This window comes from Rattus norvegicus, chromosome 1 (genome assembly GCF_021556685.1).
Source record: "Rattus norvegicus strain SHRSP/BbbUtx chromosome 1, alternate assembly SHRSP_T2T, whole genome shotgun sequence".
Lineage (NCBI taxonomy): Eukaryota > Metazoa > Chordata > Mammalia > Rodentia > Muridae > Rattus > Rattus norvegicus.
Window position 1 is genome coordinate 200025001 of NC_141534.1, and position 25263 is coordinate 200050263.

The 25263-nt window shown below is 47.8% G+C and overlaps 1 protein-coding gene across 7 annotated transcripts in view; it reads right to left on the reverse strand.

Annotated features, from left to right (window-relative positions):
* Chst15 (carbohydrate sulfotransferase 15) overlaps positions 1-25263 on the reverse strand; it is an 85603-nt gene that overhangs the window by 52291 nt on the left and 8049 nt on the right. Inside the window, exon 1 of one of the 7 annotated variants that reach the window (XM_087644161.1) lies at positions 24603-24724. The exons of 5 other annotated variants lie outside the window; for them this stretch is intronic. The gene's annotated coding sequence lies outside the window, so the exon portion shown is untranslated. Of the gene's footprint in view, positions 1-10586; positions 10875-24602; positions 24725-25263 lie in introns of those variants that run through there. One more of the 7 variants, XM_087644136.1, reaches the window with a different exon arrangement.

Below are 25263 nucleotides of genomic sequence, written 5' to 3' on the forward strand. Positions count from 1 at the left end.
AATTCAAATGATAAAAACAAGGTCTTCTTTCTTCCTTCCATTTTTTTTTTTTAAAAAAAGAATGTTCTGTCTTTTGGGCCCTGAGCACACAAAGACAGTATAGCAAGATGATCCAAGCCAGAAAGTGTCAGAGTTTGCCTGCCTGGGCATGTGTCCCTGGACTTGCTGCCACAGGCACAGTGAGACAGGACTGGGCAAGTCCAACACAAGTCTCCTTACCATGAAGAAGTGCAGAGACTCCTGAGCTCTGTATCAACCCCCAGTCCCACCTTGAGACCATCTCCAGGGGACTATTACTCTGTGCTTGGCACTCACTAACTAAGTTGTAAATGCCACCGAGGATCCAGCGTCCCTTTGAGTTCCCAACAGACAGGTCAGGCTCAACTGAATCCTGCAGGTTTGGCCTCGTATAAACCAATGCCTCAGAACCAGGAAGCACTAGTCTGGCAAAGTTCAAGTTTACCCCCAGAAACTTTCAGGGCTCCCTCCTTACTGGTTGCACGGTACAGTGAACTACAAGCTGAGACACCAAGACAAGGTGATACAGAAGACACCATCAGGACTGGCCCTGGGAATTTTAGAACGGTCTCAGGTGGCCCTGGTCTGCTCAGGGTGGCCCTGGCCTGCACTGTGATATCACATCACGGTCACTGAACTTGAAAGAGTGACAGCATAGGAGAAATATGACCAAGAAGAGCAGCAGGGAGGGTCTGTGACCTGGAGAAGGCTCCAGTGGACTAATGCCCCAAGCTGAAAGTTTCAGGCAGTAGAGATATACATCACTGGCTTTAAACAGAGAGGCAGGCCCAGCTGCACAAACTTTCTTTGGGGGACACCTGCACACAGGGGCCAGCCTGAGACCAGTGCACCTGCAGATGGCCACCCAGCTGGTCTTACCAGAACAGACCCCACTCTTCTTGAGGAGCAACACAGATTTTCTACCACACAACCTGAGACCTGACTTCAGCCCGAGGGACTGAGCAATCAGGATTTACAAATTAGTGTGCATCAACTGTGGAATACACTAGCATGGAGAAGTCACCCAAGATGAGTGTTTCCCTGAATTTGACGTCCAGCCATTGCTCCCCTTAATTATAGAACTTTGGACAAGTGGCCTGCTTCCCCAAGGCATTTGTTTTGTTTGTTTGTTTGTTTGTTTGTTTGTTTTTTCCGGAGCTGGGGACCAAACCCAGGGCCTTGCGCTTGCTAGCCAAGTGCTCTACCGATGAGCTAAATCCCCAACCCCTCCCCAAGGCATTTGAAAATGGCGACATGGCCACCATGCTTCAAGAGAAAGTAACAAGGATGGTAGGAGAAAATTCGTAAAGAAAAAAAAAAATAAACTCAATGACGTGACAGGAAGCTAATCTCAGAATGACAAATATTATAGGTTTTCTCTTACATGGTACCTGGATTTTTTTATAGATAAGTAAAATATTATATGGCATGAAAGTAGACCGGAAACTGTGTAGGGCAAAAGAGATGGACTGCAGGGAGGGCTGGGTGAAGCCTGCTCTGTGGGGAGAGGTGAGACAAGCGAGATGCACAACATACAATGTGAAATTATACAACAATGTCCTGAGCAACACATTACCACATACAATGACATTTTTGGCATTAAAAATTCAAAAGTAAAACTCCCAGCTTCAGGGGTGGGACTCTTGAGGTGGGAAGATGCTTGAAGAGAAGTGACAGAAAAGACAGGCCCCAGCTTTGCCTGATTTCCCCCGTTTTGGACAAGGAACACAATGGGCAGGACTGCTGCAAGCCACCCAGAGCCCAAGAGATCCACTGGAGCAACCAGGGGTCCTCAGGAGTAGTCATCCCCAAATTCCACTCCCAGGTAACAGGGAAACAGTGGGCTCCCTCAGTCCCTTAAACTCCCCTCTGGAATTCCTCACACAGGGCTTGAGTTTGAGCTCAGGGAAGAGTTCATTTGCATGCACTGTTCAACCCAACATTTTCAAGAAGCCACCATTTCCATAGATCTTCATGTAGAAGCTGTTAATGAAAAATTCCCATTTTTAGCATGTCCCATTTTGGGTGCTAAATTCCCATCTGACCCGAGAGTAACTGATCCGTACTTATTTTACAATATAATTTTATAGGAGTTATGTGCCCAAGCTGCTCCAAATACTCTTTAAAAAAAATCTTCCAACACTGGAGTTCAGACTCTGCTTTTAAATTTAAATTAAGTGAAATTAGGAGATGCTAAAAGAAATGTAAAAATCTCATTTCCTTGGTTTTACTGGTTACATTACCAGGGTCTGCTGGCTATGTGGTGTCACCAGGATGGGTCATGCAGGTAGATGAGACAGGTGGACAGACAGTCCAGCAGCACAGGAAGGTTGGAGCTTCTGGGGCTGTGAGCACTGAACTGCAGTCAGATTATCATGTCTGCGCTCTCTTCTTGCAGACTTGTCAGCCAGAAGTTTGGGAAGTCTTTTCCCAGGGCTGCTATAAAACTGTGCAATGCTTGTCCCAGTGGATGAGTCTATATAGCTGGGGTCATGCAGGTAGGCAACAGCCTAGGTGTGGCAGCCTCAAGTCTTCTCCTCTGGAATTCCCTAAAGACCCTGTGTGATCAAGTCACTGCTATATACGACAGCCCCAGGCTCTCCTCTAAGGGGGAGATCACAAGGCTGGCTTCTAAATCAACAACTTCCATCACAAAGATTAGTCAACGTACACACATACCCCAGAACATCAAGACCAAAATGTTGGTCCTAGACCTTCCTTGGGGACTGACCAATCCCCACAGCCCACATTTAGAAACAGACTACTTCCCATGACATATGAGTTGGGGATGCAGAACCCCATTTGGACAGGGGACTCTCTCTCTCTCTCTCTCTCTCTCTCTCTCTCTCTCTCTCTCTCTCTCTCTCTCTCCTATCAGCCTCTCATTTCAGTTTGCAGTTTTCATTCTCATTCCACACTGCAGGTGGGCCTATCTTGATCATTTGAAGGGCTGAGGGCTGGCAGAATCCTGAGCTAAGCTCCTCCTCAGCCTAGTCATCTACCCTTGCACACATGCTCAGAGACACTTCCCAGATCTACCAAAATACACAAGCTAGAATAGCCCGAGTTCTGTTAGCAATGCTCCAAGCTGGACATCTCACAGTGGACTACAAAAATGAACAAGCAAAATCAGGGAAGAACTTCATAAATGTGGTACTGAACAAAAGAGAGCAAAGATCAAGACAAATATTCCACAGGATTCCACTGCCATGAAGTCCAAGATCCAAGCAAAAGATCAAGGCATGGAAGTGAGGACAGAGCTTTCCCATAAGCAGGGTGGGGAGGTGGTTATTGACCTACACAGGAGGGCCAGGGACTTCCAGGTTGCTGTGCATACTCCTGCTGGTTATCCCTGAGAGAGCTGTTTGTGAACGTCCTTCAGGCTCTATGCTTATGGTGGTATGTTGTATTCCAATTTAAAACCAGTCCATAAGCTCATGTGTATAATCTCAGAACTCAGGAGGAAAAGGCAGGATCAGGGGTTCAAGGCCAACCCAGGCTACATGAGGTCGTATCTCAAAAAAAAAATAGTAAAAATAGTTCATTGTGTATAATGGACAGAGTTAAGTTTCTACCAGTAGAGAGGTGAAGGTCCCATGGGCCATTCTAACCACCTAGCCCTTGTGTCTCCACCACAAAGGTGAGTGGTCTTCCATCAGACCAATACCAGTTCTTTCAGAGGTGCCAACCCGAACTTCCGCTGTCCATACATTTTTAAATGGTTAGCAGCATTCATAAGCACTTTTTATGATCCAGCATGCAATCAGACGGGTAATGACCTCCAGGTGCCAAGGTCTTAAATGGCTCCTCTCTAACAGAGTCAGGCAGGAGCCTACAAGCCTCGCTTCACCCAGTGGCTGCTGGCACACTGGGGCTCAAAGTCAGGGGAGAAATATTTGGTGGGCATTCCAAGGAATGCCACCTAACTGCTCCTTTCAGCATCTTCTCCTTGCGAGGCGTTCTAGGGCAGAAGCCTGAGTGATTTAGCAATCCTAGGATGCTCCTGCTACACCCCATCCCAGAAGGACTTGCTGTTTAATCCAAGAATCCAATTGTTATTTCATTGACCAGCATCCCCATGCAAGGAAGCCTTCTAGTACCTGGGCTGCCATAAAGTCTCTACAAGATGCCTCCAGGAAATGTCTCAACCCTCCCTCAGAGAGAGTGAAACCAAATCTCTGGGACCCTAAGTGCTGGCCATGGACGCTTAGCACCATCAGAGACACTGAACTTGTGAGCCGCTGGGCTGAAGGGGGCAGAACTCTGGGGTGGTCAAGGAAGAGTATAAGATAAGGAAAATATGGGGTCTATATCTGGAGAGATGTCTCAGTGGTTAAGAGCATTGGCTGCTCTTCCAGAAGAACAGTGTTCAACTCCCAGCACCCACATGGTAGCTCACAACTGTCTGTAACTCCAGTTCCAGGGGATCAGACACCCTCACACAGACATATATGCAAGCAAAGCACCAGGAAGGAAGGGAGGGAGGGAGGGAGGGAGGGAGGGAGGGAGGAAGGGAGGGAGGGAGGGAGGGAGGGAGGAAGGGAGGAAGGGAGGGAGGGAGGGAGGGAGGGAGGAAGGGGGAGGGAAGGAAGGGAGGAAGGAAGGAAGGAAGGAAGGAAGGAAGGAAGGAAGGGGAAGGGAAGGGAAGGAAGGAAGGGGAAGGGAAGAAAAGAAAAGAAAAGGAAAGGAAAGGAAAGAAAAGAAAAGAAAAGAAAAGAAAAGAAAAGAAAAGAAAAGAAAAGAAAAGAAAAGAAAAAAAGAAACATTGTTGATAAAGGAAATGGCCCATTGGGAAATCAATGCAGTCCTCAGAAGCAGGCTTCTAGCATATTCTAAAACTTAGAAGCCGCAGATTCACAAGCCATGCTGACATTTGGGTAACCTTTTCCCTGATGATTCCTAATACCAACACCATGCTCACAGAATGCCTGCAGACCTACCTGCCTTCAAGGGGTCTTCCTGGTCCTCCCATCCCCTTGCTTCTGGATTCACACCTTCCGGGCAAAAGCCTCCCCTCCAAGCTTTCTCTACCACAAGCTGGAGCTCTGGGACACTACCCAGCACCTGCTCAGAGTGGGCTCACTGCACTTCACACACCATTCAGCAGTTTGCCACCCTGCCCCTGACTACAACCAACAAGGTCACACAGTTCACCCTAAAGCTCTCAGAAGTAACTCCGTGAAGGTAGGACCCATGTGTGCACCTCTATAAATCAGGCATCATGCCACCTGCCTCTGCAGACTAGAGAAATGGACTTATAAGCTATGAAAAACATGGGCAACAATGTCCAAACACCTCAGCTTTTATCTTCTATCTCCATAGCTTGCCTGCATGTGCCAGGCTCTGGGCACAGTGAGCAGACATAACAGAAGGGACCCTGCCCTACTCAAAAGCTGCTGATGTTCTGCAAAGGGCAAAAATGGCTTTAGATATACACCTCCTCCCCCAATTGAGATATTTTTCCTCCAATATCTCTAAACTAGACCTAGCCAAGTATAGCAGGCTGTCATATAAACTAATAAGAGTATCATAGATTTTTAATCCTATTATTCTCCTTTTTAAAGTAAAAAACAGTGATTGTGGCTCTCTGATCAGGGAAAATGAATAGACCAGCTTTCAGGTGAATGTGTAAGTTCTGCATTTGTTATTCGCTCACTATGCTAAATGCTGGTTCCACAGACCATGGGGATCCAATTCCAGACAAGCAGGTATAGCTGGCTTCCACTCACTGCACCCTGGGACACCTGGCTACCTGCCACACTCTCTCCCTGTAGCCTTGGGGCATAAAAGACAGTCACTTTCTTTCAAGAGTCACAGTGCCATTCAGATTTATCAACTTGTGACAACGTAGGGTGAGAGCAGAGTACTGGCTGGCTGGGGATTCACAAGTCCAGTGGCCTTGGTACAAACTGAGGACAAAGGTGACGACCATCAAGGCCATTACATATCACTACCCAGTGACCCACCTCTGAAGCAGCGTGGTATGGGGCAGTCTCCCCGCACCCTTGTTTAGGTAATTTTAATCCTCATTCAAGATTCTGATCTCCAACCGAAAACTTTTAAGTCCGAGCTGTCCTGGATTGGGAGTGTCCCTCTCTGGCACAGCCCTTAACACTGTTCTCACTTCCATCAGCTTCTAAGACATGGCCCCTACCATGTCTGGACCACTTCCAGGAAAAGTTCCTTCCAAGTTCTGCAGCCACTTGCCCCATGGGAGAGATATCCTCCCCCAAATGCCCTGTCCTCCCCGGAAACCCCACAACCTTGCAGATTGGCATGCTTCATAGTGACTAGGTCGACCTATGGTGGCCTTCGAAATCCTGGGCTCTCTCCAAGGACATTCCACTCAGCTACAAAGGACAAAGCCCAAGCAGAAAATATCAGAGGTGAAAAGCCAAGAGGAATGAGGAGATGGACCTCCCAATCTTGGGACTAAGACAGAGAGGCAAAAAGCCAGGGAGAGACTTGTCTTCAAAGCAGAGCTGTGATAACATTAGGCCTCATTAGACATCTAGATCCCTGTCCCTGTTCATTCTGGATTACTCCAGGGGAAATTACTCCAGACACTTGATGCATGGAATCTGAGAGGCACACGAAACCCCAGTTCTGATGAGGAAAACCATGATGTGTTCCTTCAGCTCCTCAAGCATTCCTAAGAGCGTGTCCAGACTGGTACCCTGTGTCCCCAGAATGACACTTGCCAGATTCCTCAGAGATCTGTACACAGAATACAGCATTCTCTGTATTCTATCATCTGGACATTTACACTATAGCTCTCCCAAGGTGCCCTACATCAGATCCCTCCAGAGCCAGCTGCATGAACAAGGACCCAACAGTCATAAAGTCAATCCATGTTCAAACCCCCTGTGTACTCGATTCAGTGCTCTGCAAGCCACATTTTAAAGTTCTGGTTTCTTTAATATGGGGCTCTTATGATCGTGTTGCATCAGCCTGAAAATCACATTGTCAGTCTATGGATTCATAAAAAGTTTAACAATGAAAACTGGGAATGTCACTCAGCTGGGAATGACGATGGCCCCCATGCACTCATGTTTGAATACTTGGTCCCCAGTTGGTGGAACTGTTTGAGAAGGATTAGGAGATATGGCCAAGGAGGAAGTGTGTCACTGGGGTCAGGCTCTGAGGTTCCAGAAGACCAGCAATATTCCCAGTGCCGCTTTCTCCACCACCATGGACTCAAACCCTCTGAAACCATAGGCACCTTATTAAACGCTTTCTTTTACATGTAGCTTTGGTTATGTGTTTTACCATACTAGAAAAGTTTTAAGACAGTTGGTAAGAATGTTTGCCTGGCATAGAAAAAGCCTCAATTCTCAACACCACACACCAAGTGTGGTGACACACATCTGCAATCCAAAGACAGGAGGATCAGAAAGTCAGGGTCATCCTTGGCTACGTATTTAGTTTAAGGATAGCTTAGAATAAATGAGACACTAGATAGATGGATGGATGGATGGGTGGGTGGGTGGGTGGGTAGATGGATAGATAGATAGATAGATAGATAGATAGATAGATAGATAGATAGATAGATAGATAGATAGACAGACAGACCAACTGAGAGGCAAATGGAATGACAATGAGGACAATGAGTATCAAATAAAGAAAAGATACCCAGAAATTTCTTCCTATGCATTCCAGCCGATGAAGATCATAGAGAAAATTATCTTCTGTCTCAGATGTGGGATCATCACTGGGACCTTCCTAGGAGTACTTGGGAATGAGGATGAGAATGGTCCCTCTCCTAGGAGGAACTAGCAGAAACCTGTTTATCACAAGTCCAATCTCAGGACCAGCTCCCATGAAGCTCTGCCTGACAATTTAGCCAACACTCGGCCCTTTAATTTATCGTGCTAATGTGGCTAGACACTGGTCCCCGGAGTCAGGCCATCTCACAGGCTCTGAGGAGAGGCCATGGAGGAAATTTATGAGCCGAGGTTTATCCCTTACAGCCTCTATAAATGGGAAAATCTTTACCTTCCTGGAGTAATGTGTTTGGTCCCCAACCAGAAGAGAAAATTAAGCCCTTCACCCAGTGCTCTGCACTGTTGGTTTTTACAGCTTGTCCCCCAAGCCTGTGCAGCTTAAACACCATTTATAAGCAGGCTTCATTTTAACCCTCCTTGGGAGAGAATGCAAAACTAATTAGGTCTATGCAGCTAAGTTCCCACATTCCATTCTAGTGGCATGTCACCATTAATGGTACCCATGACAAGGAGAGAGGACGATGCCCACATATCATTTGAGTTCTCAGCTAAGTACATGGGGGTGCTGGGTTGGCTGGCCACTCGGGGTTTTGCATCTTGAAATCAGTTTGCAGATGGCCTAATTAAAACACATCAAAAGATAATTCAATGGGAACTAAGGCTCCCATCACATCAAATACAACTACAGAAATCTCACCTTAAATCACCTCCAAGGGAAGAGGGTGAGGATTTTGCTCGCTTGTTTTTGTGGGCTCCCAGCTCTGCCAATAGCACCATTTCACCAGGAAAGCCACTGCACTTGCATTAAGAGATGTGATAGATCTTAGGCAAGTCCATCTCAGAGCTGGGAGGCAACAGACGTGCAGAGCAACTGAGGCACAGTCAGTGAGAACCAGGCCAGGAAAGTGTGTAGACCCATTTGATGGACTAAGCTCGAACAGGCTGCAAGCACTCTCTGATCCAGATCACCTAGGTTCAAGTCCCAACTCTATTACTGAGTTGCAAGAATTTGAACTGTGAAATGGGAGCACTGGGGATTTTAGGTAACCCATGCGTGCTCGTTATTGTGATCAGATCTCGAGACCCCAGTTCTCCGTCCTATGTTCCATTACACCACACTGACCTGAGCCATCCCTAGTCTCCAGAAATTCCTCAAACCCAGCTAGGAGAGTTCTCTCGGTCCACTCTTCGGGGTATAGGAACCCATAGGGCACCTTGCAGGATCCAGCATTCATGAAAAGCATTAAAGTGGCCCTTCAAGGATTTATTGACCTGGCAGAAACTAACGTCATTGACTGCCAGTTGGAAAGGATCCAAAAGTCATCTAAAAGATAAAAGACGGGGCTGAACTTCGTGAAATTCTAAAATGCTTCCAAAGTGCTGTGGATCCCAGGGTTTAATAACATCAGAAGGCGCAGAATGCAGCCTGCAGCTTGGTTAATGAGATTGGGCCAGCCTCAATTTCCTGGCTTTTATGGGGTCCCAGGGTCACAGATGATATTATCGTGGTAGGAAGCTGGGCAAAGGGTACATAGGAACGCTGCAACTTCCGGCGTGTCTGAAATTATTTCAAAATAGTTAAAATTATGAGGCAGCGTAAGAAGTGGGGAGAGATTATGGGGGTCCTTGGCAGGTTTTCAGCCTGTCAGGACAGCTTCCAGACAGTTGGGCTTGGAAAAGAGAGAGACGCTGGGTGAACATCTGGAATGATTCTAAATTGAGCTGCTCTGGAAAAAAAAAAGAAAAAGAAAAAGAAGAACCTATTTTCTCTTCTCTTCATTTACTAAAATCCAAGGAAGTTTATATTTTATCCACAACTTTAAAAAGTTAATCTTACCGCAGTTGGAAGCAGATCTGTGTATTGCTGCGCAAAAAAACATTTACTGGCACAACTTTCCAGCGTGATAGTCATGTAAGGACAGCCAAGGAGGACCCGGGGAGACCTAACACACAAAAGGCGACAAGGGATAATCTGCTGACGATCTGCCAGTATGTTTGCAAGGGTCAGCATGTCATCAGCGCAGAAAACTACACTTATCTGTAACGGCCCAGCTGTAGACAAGGGGTAGAGTGTCCTGACAGAGGGCCAGGGAACCACAGATTGTTTCCTGGAGACACAGTTCCCTGTGGGTGACGGCAGGGCATGAGATGGGCAGGCAGCCTGGGGGGGTCCACAACCTAGGAGACAGTGAGGCAGCAGCAGCAAAGGGAAAATCCACGGCAGGACTTTCCAGAGGACTATTTAGAAGAGGCAGTGAGAAAGAGCAAGAACAAGTCAAGTTCTCTGGAAGAGGCCAGGGCAAGAAAGTGGCGGTCAGTGGGGTAATCGGACCAGTGTGGACGTTCACGGTGCCTAGTTTCCGTCCCTAAGCCAGGCTGCCTGAGTTACCACTGAACTCAGGTTAATGGCCCATGCTCACCTTTGGACCTGTTTATTTCGGTATTGTTTTTAAGAGTATGGTTCCAGCTGTCCACCATGGCTTCCCCCTCTTTCTCCTGTTCACAAGCCAACCACCGCAAAGGAAACCAGGCTGCTGGTATCTTATTTTCAATCTCTCTTCTCTCCCTGATTTCCGAACCTCAAAGCAACTGCTGGCCAGCAAGGCTCAGACGAGTGTTCATGACCTATAGATAGATGAGACTTTGCAGGACAATTTGAGGTCAGACTATGTGTTCTTAAGAAGGGAGCTAAAGGACAAATCAAGCCATTCATCTCAACAGGTCTCCCCAGCTACAAAGGCAGTGACAGGGTCGGGGCTAAACAGATAGGAAAGACTGCAACCATCCTAGCACTATGGGCCAAAGTATGGGCCAATTCCCCAAGACACTTCTGCCCATTCTCACCTGCCTTCTTTCCATCCATCAGCCTGGCTCTGCATCCACTCAACCGTCAGATACTCTCCTTCCAATCCTGAATAAGATTCATTTCTTATTTCAAAGGGACCAAGTGACAAAGATAAAGCAAAGGCAGGGATATGCCGACAGCTCACTGTCACAGATGGTGCCCAAGCCTCTGACTTGGCTGCTGTGGAAATAGAGGGTGGGACCCCTCACAAAGAGAAGGAAAACAGATCTAAAGCATGAGAACACACACACACACACACACACACACACACACACACACACACACACACACCAGAGCAAGGGACAGTGAGTTATATCTAGCAAATCTGGACACGAGACATGAAGCCAGTCACAGAGGAAGTTGCGACAGACACTGAGGACAGATGAGACTTGTCATAATCACCGTTCTGATTACTTCATCTTCAATATGAACAAACTACAAATGCCCCTCAGAGGATGACTGTAATCACTGCCAAGCTCCAGGGTACGCTTCCTAGCTAAAGAGATAGGCGCCATACAGCTCCGTGGACATATATGTATGCACATGTGCACCTAGGCACGCCCAGATGCCTCCAACAATTTAATGCAATCAAACGAATAGGTAACCAAAAGATGCATGTGTCTTTCAAAGCCCTGTGGGGTTTCTGGTGCAGCACCCCTGACTTAGGATCCCTAATTTTCCTCCCACTTTTACTTCTTCTACAGTTACAAAGGTCATTAGTTGGAGTGTCAGCAACCACACCATGACAGACAGGCTTCGTTGGTTCATTTGGGAGAAGGGGGATGAACAATGTTTCAACTCATGTTTCCCTCTCATCTCCATTTTCCTCATGCACTTTTTTCTAGGGTGACCTTCACTGGCCCTTAAGGCTTGCCCCCCCCCATGTCAGGCTGTTCTCTCTACCTCCCAGTCCAGAACAATTTGAACAGTACACCTCGACACATCTCATACGCCCAGTGCCGCCAAGCTTCCCTTTAGACAGAAAGCAACATGGTTTCGCTCCCCTGCCTCAGGGACTGATGGCAGCTTCTCCTTCTCCCTTGGGTCATTTCACATCCAGCCTGTCTCTTCTCCAGCATCTCTGTATGCTGCACCTTTATGTTACATCTCCAACAATGATGTCAAGGTTTATGGGTTTGAACCCAGTTGGAATAGGAAGAAGCCAGATGTTTTCTTTGTTGGGCAGTGGGGCTCTGTTTATCTCCCTGACTCGGTCCACATTGCCCCATTTTCCCACATAGTGGACTTTTGTTAGTATGGCCACTTCTTTAAATTCAGGCTTCTCTTTCTACACACTGCCTCCCACCTTTCAGAGCACCGGAAAGTTCTGCAAAACAGAGGGCCGCCTCTGGGGTTTCCTCTCTACTCTCTGTGCATCTCTGTGTATAAGTGGGCAGAGCAGGCATCTGGCTTTCTGGTTTCCTGAGGTCAACTTTGGCCACGTGGTCGTCTTATTTGCTGGTCTGGGTGGCAAAGGGCCAGTTCAGAGTTCCCCTGTATCTTCTAGAGCCATTTCATAAAGATCAGACAGAACTCTCCTGAATGGAGAGACCATTCCAGCCACAGAACAGGCAGATCCACCACAGTGAAGCTCAAGAGAGACTTGGAAACAAAGCATGTGCAAGGCTGGCCTGGGGACACAGCCAGACCCCCAGGACTGCACACTCTTGTCCACTGCCAAGCCTGGCCAGGGAGGCCTCTCCAGCTTGGCCCCAGTGGAGGTTTTCACATGCTTTAGCCCAGCACAATTCCTTAAAACACAACTTCTTAATGTCTCCTGGAGTCACAATCACAGCCCCTTGTTTATGGATGTGGCCAGATCAGATAAAATTTCATTCTCTGAATTGGTTCCTAATTGAATTACTCCTCCAGATCAGCAGTGGACTCTCATTGCTGCAGGGAAAAAGAACTAGAAAGCCACTGGCGCCAGGGCTTGCAGCTCTCATTGGAATCTGGTGAAGAAGAGACACCCGAGCCTTTGCTGGGTTAGGAATAGGCTAGGGCAGGGTGGTCACCATCTGCCCACGCACCCTCACCTTCTCCCCAGGCTGGTCAAGAAGGAAGCCTGGGGTTTTACAGACAATTTGGAAGAGCATATAGAATAACTGAATTGTAACTCAGAAATCTAGAGTCATCCCTGGCTGTGTGTGACCTCTGGGTCTATAAGGAGGGTCTGGACTATGTTCAGCAGAGGTCCTTTTGGTTCAACAGTTAACAGACTCTTCAGTATCTTTGCAAGCATAACAAGCAAGGTCGAGACCAGATGCATAGAGCAAGACTAGGGCCAGGGAAAGGAAAATAAAACCTTGTTGTTGGAAGTAGAAAAAAAAAATCTTAAAACAAGACGAATGTAACCCTAGAAATGGAAACTCATTCACATGAAAAACCTAGACACGAATGTTTACAGTAGTGATGCTCATGAGGGCCAAAACCTGGGGACAATGGAAATGAGCACCAGGGAACACTGGAATCAACAGAGCTGTGGTCAGCCTCTCTCACAGAATGTGATCCGGCCGGCCATTAGAAAAAACGGACCTCCTGCGGTAACAGACCTCCATTAACGTGAACAATAATGGTAACGTGAACAATAGAGTGAAAGAAGCCATCCACAGAACACCACGTTCTTCACGATTTGGAGTTGAGGAACTCAATTGACAGAGACCAAAAGTTGATCTGTGGCTTTCAGGGTTAGATGTGGTGGTGGTGGTGGTGGTGGTGGGAGGGGAGCAGGTGGTGGCAGCAAGCAAGATGGTACTGGTTTTCTTGCTCAGTGGGTGAAGGGCCATAACGTTGGCTGGGGTGATGTAATGTTCACACCTGTGGATACACAACACATTACATTATAGGCTTCACATGGGTGAGCCGTATAGCGTGTGTGACTTGACAACTGGACTAGGCTTCAGATCGCTGTGGAAGACACCTGTGGTAGTCCGTGAGGGTGTTCCCTGAAAGAGCTAACTGGAGAGGGAAGATAAGACCCACCCTGAGTGTGGGTGGAAGCCTGCATGGGGTCCATGACTGAAGGAAAAGGAGCGGCAGTTGAGCACCTTGCCTCTGTCTGCTTCCTGACTGTGGCTGCAACATGACCAGCTGCCTCGTGTTCCTGTTACCATGCCTTCCCCACCACGGTAAACGGTACCCTCCAAGTGTGAACCAAAATAAACCCTCACTCGTGTTACTTTTGTCTGATTTTTTGTCACGACAATGAGAAAAGTAACGAGCACAGCTTTGGAGTATCTCAAAAGGGCTGCTTTTAAAAGAAAATGTTGAATGAGTTGTGTTTTTTTTTTTTTTTTTAGGCCTGTTGTCTGACTTTCAAAATCAGTCAGATGAGAGCGGTGTTCTGCGTATAAGAGTATGGGACCCGGCCAGTTCCTAGGCCATCTGAAGGGGAAGCCCTGTGAACAGACAGAGCTTCCTCTCGTAAATCTGAGGACTGGAGAGTGAGCAGCCCAGCGGTTTTTCCATTGATTTGTTTGCCGAAAGCAAATCTATCGTCTACCACTCCGACAGCAAGGACGCCTCACCTGCTCTTTAATGCATCATTTTTATTCTGAGCTAAATCATACACAAGGCAAAAGATTCATGGATTCCCCATTGTCGGCCAAGGAGCAAATGTTTCTCCCTGCTTCGGCCGACAGAGAATTCTAAAGTAGGGGTCCCAAGCACTAGCTTCCTTCTCTGGCTTCGTGTGCCCCGCTCCCTAGGCGCTTCACTAAAACTGCTACCCAGGAGGTATCAAATAACTTCTCAGAGTTAGCACAGTGTAAGTGCCAGGCTGATACAGTTCTCAGAACGGGCACCCTTCCATTCCTCATCCTGTCTTTCTGATAACTTCCTTAGGCAAGCTCAGCGCGTCCTAGAAGCATCTATTTCCTCACTTTCAGTGTAATGCCCTCCCATTACTGGATGGAGGCCTGCCTGGAACCAGTTATCTGTATTTAAAACAATGACAAACAGTGAAGATCACACCACTGTGAATCAAGCCAAGTATAAACACAGAATTGTGTGTTTCCTTAGTTCACCACCTAGAACCCACAAGCTGTCCCTTCCCAGGGTCTCAGGCCCTATCACATGTCCTTAGGGTGAGGTAGGTTAGCTAAATGGAAGTTCCCATGTTTGGTGGTGGGTAATGTAGAACTCTACTCCTCTGCCGTTGGGCCACCTTCCCGTTCACTTCCTTTTCCGTGGGGGTCTCAGTATCCCAGGCCTGTTATGAAGGAAAAGCTCCCAAGTAAGACACCAGACATTCCTAGAGCTCCGTGCCCTCTGAGAGACAGAGATGAACTGGGGTCCTCGCCCAAAGTCATCAGTGTTCAGTGGATGGAGAAGGCAGTCTCATCCAAGATGAGGTGCAGGGAGTGACTGGGAAGCAAGGACAACAGAGGCCCTCCATTCCAGCTTCAAAAGGAGCCAGAGGTGGGAATCAGAGATGGGGGGAATAGCCCTGAAAGTGCCTTCTAGGATCCTCCCCTTCATTTGCCCTTCACCTTGCTCTGAGGAGGCTGCTCCATGAAGGGTCAGCTCCTGGTACCCCAGCAGCCTCAGGCCTGTTTTCCTCCTCTTCCCCATAGTATCCTCCAAGCCAAGGTTGTTGTTTATGTTGTGTGTTGCTGCTATTTGAGATGAGGCCTCACTACATTGACTAGTCTGATCTTAACTCCTGGCTTCAAGAAATCCACCCACCTCACCTTCCTCCTAAGAGGTTGAACCTTCAGTTTTAAGAAATAAGGAAATGTCGCCTGATTCATCCACTTTCCTCATCACTGCACTGGATTGTCTGACAAAAGCAACCCAAGGGACAATGTATTAGGGCTCCAGGTCCATTGTGGTAGAGAAAGATATAGATAGGTAACTCTGTTCAGTGTCGGGAGCTTACAGCAAGCATACCCTATTCACATCTCAGTCGCCAACCATGAGACAAGAACTAGGACCAGAAAGACAGCCAAGCTACAGTATTCTAGACTTGTCCCTAGGGTCCCACAGGTGCCACTCAGACCCCATTTCCAAAAGTTCCACAACCTCCCAAAACAATGGGGACCAAGTATTCAAACAAATGAGTCTGTAAGAGACATTTCACACTCAAAGCATAGTAGCCTTCCCTATCCTGTTCTACACACATGCCTGTCCATCTCATAATGTAAAATGCATTCATTCAAACTTCAATACTATTACTAAATCCAAAGTATCTTCTACAACCCATGCAATCTCTTAACCATGAGAGCCCCTGTAATAGCAAAAACAAGGTAACATGTTTTGAATAGACAATGGTGTGGAATAAACATTTCCATTAAGAAAGAATGGGCCCCAGTAAGACCAAAACCCAGCAGAACAAACAACAAATCCTGTAGTTCACATCTATCCTCGTAGGTAAGCCTGCCCTGAAAGTCTTGTCACCTATAACACATGTAGCCTCTTTGGTGTCTGGTTTCACTCAGTACCTGTAGCTTTTCTTTCTTCTTTTTATTTTATGTATATGGGTGTTTTACCTATATGTGCACCTCGTACATGCCTGGTACCATTGATCACCTGGAACTGGCGTTATATTAGTAAGCAGCTATGTGGGTACTGAGAATTGAACCTGGGTCCTTTGTACAGGAGCAGCTGGTGCTCTTAACCAATGAGCTATCTCTCCGGCCCTGCCTGTATCTTTTAAAAGATGGTCCCTTTTCCTGATATGTAGAACATCCCAGGGTCTCTGTTGCAAACTGGGCTTCTTTATAGCTCCACATTCAGAATGTGATCTTCCTCTGCATTGCCTGTCCTTCACAACTGTTTCCTGGGATGTTGGTACAAGTCTCCACGACCCAACAGCTCTTGAGCTTTGCACACTCAAGCCAGAACAATCTGGACAAAGTAGTCCAATTCTGCCAAAGCCCAAAATGAAGCCAGGCTCCCTTAGACCTTCGGCTGCGGTGGCCTCAAGGGCCTGGATGGCTGAACATGAGAAAACATTTGCCTAGGCAATCGTTCAGGAGGAGGGTACCCTGGAAACTTTATCTTCTGGCTTTGAGACAGGGTTTCTCTGTGTTTATAGCCCCCCTAACTGCTCTGAAACTTGGTTTGTAGACCAGGGTGACTTTGAACTCACAGAGATCCACCTGCCTCTGCCTCCCCTATGCTGGGATTAGAGAGGTGTGCCACCATATCTGGCTGGCTTTATCTTCTTAAGTGCTTTCTTTTCTTCCTTCCTTTCTTTCTTTCTTCCTTTCTTTCTTTCTTCCTTTCTTTTTTGTTTTGTTTTGTTTTTTAAGATAGGATTTCTCTGTGAAGTGTTAGATGTCCTGGTACTCATTCTGTAGACCAGGCTAGTCTCAAACCCAAAGATCAGCCCACCTCTGCCAACCAAGTACTGGAATTAAAGCTGTGTACCATCATCCCCATCCTCAGGTTCTTATCAGTGTGGAAAGGCACCTACACAGGCAGACTCACCTCTTCTGGTGATTATTCCCAGGACAGCGTTAGTTACCCTGAGACTTTAGCTGCACAAGACAGAGTTTGTTGACCATGCAACCAAGACTTAGCCCTACCCTCTTGTAATGTATGGCCATCCCCCTGGAGACTCAAGTCCTGCTCCTTTCTCTAGCTCAGGATGACCTTCAACCATCCCTCCCTCTCTTCCCACGTTCTAGTCTGAGTATGTGTGTATAATCAACTGTGTTCCTCCTTCTGTCCATCTGTCTCGTGTCAGTTTAATTTGTAATCCAGCCAAGAATCTAGATGTGAAAGGAAGACACTTTTCACCCTGTTATGCTTTCAATTCAGGGCTAATTCAGAGGAAGTCCCAGAACTGACTGCCCCCGACGCAGGGCAGGAGGTCCATCCCAGTTCCCATAAGCCACTAGATTTGAACCCAGAAAATAAGGCAGACCAGGGAAACAAGCAAACATTTGACAGATCTGGGCTAGTTTCCAGAGGACAAGTGAAAAACCAAAGTGTCCCAAATATGATGATGGAGGAAGTTATCACACAGATCTGCCAGTTCAACACCAGCCTGGCAGTGGGGCACAGGGTACATCCATTCTTCTGGATGTTGTTCAAGAACAGTGGCTCTCAACCTGTGGGTCACAGCCCGACCAGAGTCACACATCAGATATCTTGCATCTCACATATTTGCATTACGATTTGTAACAGTACCAAAATTACAGCCATGAAGTAGCAACAATAACTTTTTGGTTGGGGGGGTCACCACACCATGAGGAACTGTATTAAAGGGTGGCAGCGTGGGACGGTTGATAATCACTGTCCTAGTGCAATAAACAGTTATGAAACAAAGTGCATGGTTAGAAGACACAGAGATCAACCAGGACCACCAGCCCATGAACAGGAAACTAAACCAGAAAGTAGAGTTGGATGATCCCATGGGCCTGGGCCCAAAGTCTGCTACTGTTCCTGATAGCTGTGCAACTCAGAAAGGGACAGAAGCAGCAGCAGTGCGCACTGAGACTCACCACCACCAGCCCAGATCCATCAGGGCCATTGCTTTCCTGGAGGCCTGGAGTTCCCTCATGCACACAAAGTAAACATGGCCTGGTGTGTGTACATTTGGAAGACTCTTTATATAAACAGGTTCACAAATTGGAGGAAAACAATCCTCTGTAGGCCAATAGTCTTATTTGGCGTTTAGAAAGTACAGTCACTAAAAATACACACTAGGACATACTTTATATCTTTAATGCAAATATTTACATTCCAAACAAAGGAGACTGGAACCTTAAGACAAGCTATATGTTCCAGGCACACACAATGCTAGCAGCCCCTGGCTGTTGCCCGAGTAGATGACTCCTGTTTATATTCTTGGAGCAGCAACCAAATTCCCATACCATTCTCCCCAGGACTTTCAAGTCACACACACACACACACACACACACACACACACACACACACACGCACGCACGCACACACATACGCACACACACACACACACAAATACTGTGATTGCTCTTATAATAACCTTTCACATATGATACCAGGAGTCCAGGGTCATTACACCAGGGTCTTCTAGAAGGTCAACAAGTGTCAACTCCTGGCTCATGATACCAAATCCAGAATCCCTATCTTCTGAGTATACACAAGCATCCCCAGGAGACTGGCTCTCAGGTGAATCTCTGTAAACTGATGCATGAACTCAAGACATGACAATCACCCTCAACTAGGAGTAGGTTCCAATGATGAGAAGTGACAAGGGACCCTCTCCTCACTGTTAAGGGGCTCACTAGGCCAGGCAAACAGACACCACCTAGAAAACAAGAACACAGTGCACAGGGACAATGCACAGGGAAAGGGTAAAATCTGAGAAATACAAGAGTGGAACTACAGAAGCTCAGATGAAGGGTGCTGTATGTGGACAGGTTAAGGGGGTATATGAGAGATAGTGGCAATGACTGCCCAGACTTCCTAATAGTAGTGATCCTAAGTGGTCGGGACACAGGAAGAATGAGCAGGTGCAGAGGCTCCCCTTCTCAGTGGTTAGGGGGCATGAGTGCAGCCAAGTCTAGGCTGGCTGGTCAGGGAACTTGGCAGAAAGACAGGACTCTACCTGGCAAGAGTGTAAGCCAGTAAGCAGCCACACCATATGCAGATTGTCCCAGCATGACATGTAAATTCAGCAGTTTGAGACCAATCTCAGCTACACAGCAAGACAAAAAAGAGGAAGAGGCAGTGTATGTGGGGTGAGAACTCCACTGCCAATTGAGGGACTGTCCCCAAAAATAATAAAGAAAAAGAAAAGGCCCCTGGCTAGCAGTCAGCCATTGCCTCCATCCAAGTGTACTGTATTCTGCTTTGAATTCATCCTCAAATCTAAGTAGGGTCACTCCCCAGAATGACAAGTCAGGTAATCTCCCACAGCAGATACCAACACAGAATCAAAATATCACATGCACACTGTGGCCATCCTGTCCACTGCATCCCCAGGAGATGGCAGGGACCAACTCTTTACCATGGGCCTGACACCGAGTTCAGCACTTTGTTTCCTGCCAGGGGAAGAATGCTGCCTGTGTTACCCCTCCAGTGTCTACACAGTATCTACACTGTGTCTACACAGTATCTAGGAAGTATCTACACAGCCCTGGGAATACAGAAGTAAGACATAGACCTTCACTGCCTACCTCTCATAAGCAGACACTTCTCCTGCTGCCTACACCAAGGAGGAAAGGACCTGTTCAGAAGCGGACAAGCCCACCCAGCCCACCCCACTGTGTGCAGACTTGTTGAGTAAGTCAAACCATCTCATGGTATACCTTGCCCATCATATTGGCTCACCACACTTGCCAACCTCAGCTTCCAACCAGAACAAAAGTCACATTTGATCTCCACCAGAAAAGTGACTGATGTGGGGAGTATCCCTGAACCCCAACTTGTACTATTTATAATAATCCACTAACAGGCAGATGTTGTTAGCTTAGGTATTACAATGAGTAAACTATGATACATTAAGCCTTGCGACCAGAGTCATGGGAATAAGAGGAAAAAGCACAGCAGGAACTTGAATCAGAATTGCCATGAAGCTGAGACTGGCTCTGCCCGGGACTTAAGTGGTTGGGGTGTCCAAGCCCTGAGCTAGGAGAATGTCTGCACTGTGGTCCTAAACATGCTGACCAGAAATGCTGGCTACTCATTGACTGAGATCATTCACAAGCAGATGAAGTGCAGATATGCTCTGAGCCCCATGCATCAAGGATGCAGTCTAACACTACAAAGTTCCTCTCCTCTAACCTCTCCTGGAAAATGCAGGTTGGATAATGTACTGAGGGAGCCATGGGCCCGGCACCGGCAGGGAAGCTAGCACAGAGGAGCACGTCTTCCTCCCAGGTGGCCATCGCACTATCTTTCTGATCACAAAGAACAAAACAGCCCAGCAGGCACAAACTCCATTTCCAGAGAAAATGGGAAGCCATCAGCCCCAGAACACCATAAGGAAAACATAATTGTGCCCAGCCTGTATCTAATTATCTGCCCATGTTGGGGCATTTTCCAGACACCTGGGTGACTAGGATGCCTGCTTCCGTGTTCCTACCACAAACACAATTCTGGACAGTGCCCAAGTTTTCTTTTCTTTCTTTCTTTCTTTCTTTCTTTCTTTCTTTCTTTCTTTCTTTCTTTTAATGACACCTTCTGCTTTTGAGGATCTGCCAGCCTTACTTTCCTCAGGAATCTAAAATGCCTGAACCAAGATGAGTTCTAGAGATGTAAAGTAGGTGTCAAGAGCATTCACGCCCCAGCCAGGCGCTCCCTTCCCACACCCATTCCTCTTTCAAGCTCAGAGAAGGGCAAGATTGTGACATTCAAAAAAAACCAGCACTTTTTTTTTTTTTTTTTTTGAGAGTAGCCTGGTCTCCACCTTGCTTAATCTAATGGTGTCAAATAGCACTCACAGCCTGCCCACAAGATCAACTAAAAGAGCTTAGGGGGCAGTTGGAGCCCCTGTCCCCTCCCTGGACAGATGAAAGGATGGCCCAGGCCAGCCTCAGGACAAGGTAATCAGGGGCTCCTCTTAGAGCTCGAGCACGGGGGCTCTCTCTCTCTCTCTCTCTCACTCTCTCTCTCTCTCTCTCTCTCTCTCTCTCTCTCCCTCCCCTCTCCTCCCCCTCCCCCTCTCCCTCTCCCTGCTTTCCTAGTTTTTTCTTTGCATATGCTAGGCAAGCCCTCTATCATTGAACTACATTCTCAGTCACCGCCTCAGAGTAGGCAGTACTGGACGGAGGATGTGATGCTCTAGGCCAGAGGTTCTCCACCATCCTAACGCTGCGACCCTTTAATACAGTTTCTCATTTGCGGTGAGCCCCAACCATACAGTTATTTTCATTCTACTTCATAACTGAAACTTTGCTACTGCTGTGAATTACAATGTAAATATCTGTTTTCCAGTGGTCTTAGGCGACCCCTGTGAACAGGTTGTTTGCTCTCCAAAGGAGTCACAACCCACAGGTTGAGAAACACGGCTCTAAGGGATATGTACATGTGAGCAGTCAGGGTGGAGGGAGGCACGCAATTCTAGGCCTCAGAGATATCTCTCTCCATCTTCAGTTGTGAGTTCTATGAAACAAAAAATTTACCACGAACGCCGGTGCTCACTGAGTGCCGTTGGCCAGGCATTGCTCCCAGCACCTGGCAAGGGCTTCACTCTTTTATAGGACACCTGGGTGAAGTCATCCCAGAGGCTCCAACCTCCAAGCCACTCACCAGCTTCCCACTGCTCTTTCCCAAGGCCCCTCAAAGACGCCTGTCAGCAGCATTATGTAATTCTGACTTGCACAAGTTCTGCCTCGCCCACTAATCTCATTGCTGTGCAGGGACTGCGTGCTGAGAGCTGACTCTCTGCCCCCATGCACCTGGCCCGGGGCCACATCTAAAGGGAATGCATAAATACTGCACCGAGCTGCTGCAAAGGACACAAGGGAGTGCCCCGTCCCTTGAAGTCCTAGCAAATTCTGTAAAGGACAAAAATTTCTTCCCACTTGTCAACCTCAAGACACACAGACACCCTCTCCCTCTCCCTCTCCCTCTCCCTCTCCCTCTCCCTCTCCCTCTCCCTCTCCCTCTCCCTCTCCCTCTCCCTCTCCCTCTCCTTCTCCCTCTCCCACTTACGATCCAAACAGCCTTCTCCTTCTCTGTCCAAGCCTGTCCCTACTCCACTTCCCTCATCCCTCCTTGAACACAGAAATAACCAGAATCATGGGGGCCCCCATTTCCTTTCCCCAGACCTCTAAGAGAGACAAAGGGATGGATACATCTGTGAGACCTGCCTAGCACAGGGGTAACAGTGAATGTATAGGGACACAATAACAGTTGTTACAAAACCCTGCCTTGCTCCTCCATTCTCCAGTTTTAGAAAAACAATCCCTGTTGCCCCACATCGACACAAAGTTTTTTCTTCCTGAATATGAGTCTGGACAAGCGGACCCGGCCGCCTTTATGTTCACCTCGGGATGTGGAGAGCCAGGTCTTCGTGTGTATCATCAGGTCTTGGTGTTTCAGAGAAGCAGTCTCAGGGAACACACTGGACCCCGGTGCTTGAGGATAAAAAGGAAATCCACTGTGTACGTTGAAACACCCTGTCTGTACAATCAGTCAGCTAAGAACAAACAAGACCTTTCTATTCCTAGCTGGAGGACCAAATTGCCCTTGGAAGGAACTTAATATCTATGGTACCTCAGCCTCCTACCAACCCAGAAAGAGACACAGGTCGCATGCTCATTCCCATTGACTTGACAGTCGCTTCCAAATCCTACACCACTGAAGACACATCTGAGAGACGCTCAGATGACGGTCACTCCTGGGCCAGCTACAACTTTTGCAAAACATCTCCTCTCTCATACAAATGGTCTTCAAATGGCATCTCTACAAATAAGGGCCAGCTGAAGCTCCAGGAAGAGGGACAGGCTCAAAGTGACAGCTGCCAACAGCAAGGGGTGTCATTATCTGGGACTCTGTAAGAGACCCAAGCCAGCGGAGTGGCCATAAAGGACCCCAGCCCAGGCTCCTCTCCTGTCTCCACAGCCAAACCCTCTTCTGCACTTGCCTTGCTTCACTCTGACTCCCAGGCCTGCAACTTAAGGATCATTTGTCTGCCCAACACTAGCATGTCTGTCCGCCCCTCTTAAAAGAGGGCAAGCCTTTTATCTGTCCTATCCACAGGGTATCCCAGGGTTCAAACGTGGAGTCTAGTCAATAAACCAGTCAGTATACAAAATTTTTTATGTCAAGTCTCACTGTCCATTAAGGCGGTGCATGGTTTTGCGATGGACACATGACACACAGCATATGGACGGGTCTAGGCAAGCCCATTAGCCCCAGGTATGACAAGTAGTACATTAGTCCTTATTTGTATCAGTGTGAGTCTTCTCTGACATGGCAGCATGGGGCCAGATGTGGAGCTTTGAACTGGGATAGAGCATTCACCACCACCACCACCTCCACCACCACCACCACCGCCCCACCTCTATCATCCTAGGATTCCAGCCCCACACTTCATATCTAGGGCTAAGTACTGCGTTGAGCTTAAAAGACCCATGAACAACTGGCTGGAGCTGAGTGGAGGTTCCCCTGTGTTGTTCACTTGCTAAAGGGACCTCCCTCCTCTTCCCAGCACAGACACACAGACACACACACACACACACACACACACACACACCACACACACACATACACACACACACACACACACACACACACACACACACACACACACACACAGACACCACTAATCTCCAGCTTGCTCTCTCCGGGTTCAAAGCTCCCCAGTTCCTAAGCCCCAACTTGATAATTTGAGATTGTTCCTCAGCTCCTTCTCAAAGTACTGACTAAGCAAAGTCCACTGGGCTCTGGCACCAACCTTTCCCTCAAGTGTAGATTCTTCCTGATGCAAGGATTAATCTCTGGGGAAGGTGGAAAGCAAGGCCCCTCCTCAGACACAGGGAAGGAAGGACGACAAAGAAACAATGGCAGGTAGCAGCACTAGATCTTTGGCTAGGACAGTGGTCCAGGTTCTGCATGCATCAAAAAGCAAGCATGACCAACCAGCCTCCTCAGCGCTGTGTTTCCTTCTGGAGACTCTGAGAGAGTTACCTGGGAAGCAAGACCTTGGGAGGAAGCCTGGACCCAGAGCTTTACTTCCTGTTGACCACTGCCCTAGTAGAGAAACAACAATAGCAGGCCACTTCCCCCTCCAAACTTCATCTCTTGAGAAAAAAAATCCTCAGTTTTTTCTTTAGTTTGGGAAAGCAAACTTGTTGGTCAAAACCAACCCAATCATAAAGCACTTTTATTCCCAGGCTACATTGAACAAAACCATGTGTGCCCTCATGGATCTCTCGGTCAACAGATCAGTCAACTTTGCAAAACCAGTAAATGTCATATCCTGCAGAAGGGGGTCTTGATTTTACAGCGAAACAGCTGACAGTAACATTCAGCTGGAGAACAGGGGCGTTCCAAGAGAGACTTTGGGAGAGCCTCCAGGCCTCAGTATCCTCCATCACAAATGAAGTAGAGGTGACTATAGACTACAGACGTACCCGGTGAACTTTTGGGATGACCACCCTAATCCAAGGGAGTGAGCCACATCATCCAGTCAGAAATTGCAGAAGGCGAATGCTCTGAAGACCTACTCCTCACTAGCAGAGGCAGCCCCACAGGCCTGAAGTAGCGGTGGATAAAAGAGTAACCCAAGCTCAGAGTGACTGGCCACAGGCTGTCACAAGGCTTTCCTGAACTTCATTCCTGAAAACTCCATGCCATTAACTTACTCAACACAGATGAGAGACACAGTGAGCGTCCAGCAGATCTATTAGGAGACTTAGGACAAGGTGCCCCTCCCCATCCCCAGCAACTGGTTCCAACCCGACAAAGCATGCTTACTGGAGGAGCCCAAGTCCAGTCACCAGCAACCTAGCAGTAAGCAATCCAGCCCTAGCATTGGGCTGCTCGCTGTAGCAGCTCCAGCGGCATCATCTGACCTGGGGCTCAAGACTGGCAAGCAACGTGGACACTCGACCACGGTGGGGCAGTCAAACGAGGGTGCGCGGGACCTCGGAGTCCTAAACGTGGACATAAATGAGCGCAAGCCGGCCAATGATTCGCCAGAAGGAGAAAGAAGGCGCTTCCCCAGCTCCCCATTCATTCCCTGTACAGCCTGCCTCCCCTCGCCCCGGAGCCATCCAGGATCCCCGGGCTCCA